At 37.2% G+C, this 2,382-nt stretch overlaps 1 non-coding gene across 1 annotated transcript; it reads right to left on the bottom strand.

The window, feature by feature from the left end:
• Nucleotides 1-1,962: 1,962 nt before the first annotated feature.
• On the bottom strand, nt 1,963-2,069 carry LOC131147122 (small nucleolar RNA R71). Its single transcript, XR_009134626.1, has one exon. It is a non-coding gene; the product is annotated as a small nucleolar RNA R71 (small nucleolar RNA).
• Between the last annotated feature and the right edge of the window lie 313 nt (nt 2,070-2,382).

The raw sequence follows: 2,382 nt of genomic DNA, 5'->3' as shown, positions 1-2,382 counted from the left end.
AGCTTGAGAGAGAAATTTTGATTTTGGTTTTTGCTAATCTGTACTTAATTCTCCCAAATGAAAGAGTATTTATAGACATACTAGAATTTTTGACCGTTGGGGAACTATTAGGGATTGTTGAAAAAGTTTAATGACATTTTAACCAATTTAACCCGGTTTAAAAAATATTAACTGCGGTAAAAAATCAGGGCAATCCGAGAGGTCCGGTCGACCCGAAATGTTTCGGTCGACCAAGACTCATATGGTTCGGTCGACTAGGGTTTTTTGAACTGAGGTTTCAGTTGACCAGAAGTGGGTGATTTCCTAAATTTTCGAGGTTCCATCGATCGGGCCTTTTTGAACTGCCTGGTTCGGTCGACCAGACCGTTGGAAATTTTCCCAAGGACCCTCTGGTCGACTAGGTAGTTGGAGAACAAAAGTTCTCAGTCGACCAGATGGTTAAAATTTTGACCAGGGAGGGTTTCGGTCGACCGAGGCTTTTTGAACTACCTGGATCGGTCGACCGGGACCTTGGTCAACGGTAGACCTAGGTCTGGTTCGGTCGACTAGGCAAAAAATAAACTGATTTGGTTGGTCGACCGAAAGTGCACCAAGTGTGCATTTCGGTCCCGTCTTGACAGAATCAAACCCTATTCTAGTGCCTAACAAACATATATGCAAATTTGTGTGTCCTAAGATCATTTGGGGTCTAATTTGAAGATACCGAAAAAGGCCGGTGTCGGTCGACCTCATGCTAAGGTCATTTTGCATTATGATTTGGTTTGAACTTACAAATTAAACCATACATGTGATGTGTGTGTTTATTATAAACAGAATACCCTAATTACTATTACGGAAAAATTTCACTACAAAAATTTTACAATCAAGAGTATGGATTTGTTTTCAAGCTTTGATCTTTCACGTGCCATTAATGATCTGTTAATATGGACCTGCACATGAACTAGATATTCATTAAATACAATTGTATTTGTCATTATCAAAACCAGGGCGTGACCTATAAGGTCAACAAGCTAGATGAGTAAAGCATAGAGAGAGACTAGGTGAAATTGGTTTCCTAAAAGTTTTCACCTTCATTAATTTGATACGTGGCAACGAGTTTTATTTTCCCTTGAATAGTTTATTTAAAGTAGCCTTATTTCAATTTCGCATTCTAAAATTATTAATCTTTCTAAATAAAATCAAGATTAGTACAATTTCGGTACTTGGTAAAATTAAGACATTAATCCTCGAGGACGATACTTTTCACATCACTATATTATAAAACTACATTATTGTGCACTTGCAGTTTTGCATTGATCAAGTTTTTTGTGCCGTTGTTGGAGATTGAGTTTTTCTTACTTTTGCCAATACTGATACAAAGTAATCTTGGTTTTAATTTAGATTTTATTTTTTTTATTTTTTTATTTTATTTTATTTCTTTTCTTTTTGTTTTATTTTATTTTTTTATCTTCTTTATTTCGGGTGTATTTTTTTTGTTGGATGCGCCGTGCTAGAACCTGTGACATTACTTCTTTTGATTCAAAGATTGAAAGAACACTCATAGCACTAAGGAAAAAGATGGTGCTAGCCATGGATAATGGACAACAAAATGTGCAGCCACACACCTTGAAAGATTATGAACAGCCAGTTGTGAATGACAACTATTCGGGTATCAAACACCAACCCACTAATTCCAACAATTTTGAGATCAAACCTGCATTAATCAGCATGGTGCAGCAGGCCCAATTCAGTGGATCACCACTTGATGATCCTAATATCCATCTCGCGATATTTCTAGAGATTTGTGACACTGTAATGATCAATGGTGTTACTGAAGACACCATTAGACTGAGATTGTTCCCGTTTTCTTTGAGGGACAAAACAAGAGGTTGGCTATAGTCTCTACAACCGGGAAGTATCACTAGTTGGCAAGACATGGTTGAAAAATTTCTAGCTAAATTCTTTCCACCTGCAAAAATAGCTCAACTCAGGAGTGAGATTGGTCAATTCAAGCAACATGATTTTGAATCACTCTATGAAGCTTGGGAAAGGTATAAGGATTTGATTCGACGTTGCCCACAACATGGATTTCCAGATTGGTTGCAAATTCAAATGTTTTATAATAGGTTAAACGGGCAAACTAAGACTTTAGTTGATGCTACGTCTGGGGGAACTTTGAAGTCAAAGACACCTGAGAGTGCTACTACTCTTTTGGAAGAAATCGTCTCAAATAACTATCAATGGCCAATTGAAAGAACTATGGTTGAGAAAGTTTCTTGAATTCATGAATTGGACCCATTTGTTGCACTTGTAGCTCAAGTTGCTTCTCTATCTCATCAGATTTCAGTTTTAACAACCCAGAGGATACCACAAGGTGCAGAATATGTGGCAGCCACAAATAGG

Source organism: Malania oleifera, unplaced genomic scaffold, assembly GCF_029873635.1.
Source record: "Malania oleifera isolate guangnan ecotype guangnan unplaced genomic scaffold, ASM2987363v1 ctg136, whole genome shotgun sequence".
Classification (NCBI taxonomy): Eukaryota; Viridiplantae; Streptophyta; class Magnoliopsida; order Santalales; family Ximeniaceae; genus Malania; species Malania oleifera.
This window is presented reverse-complemented; position numbering and strand designations above follow the sequence as displayed.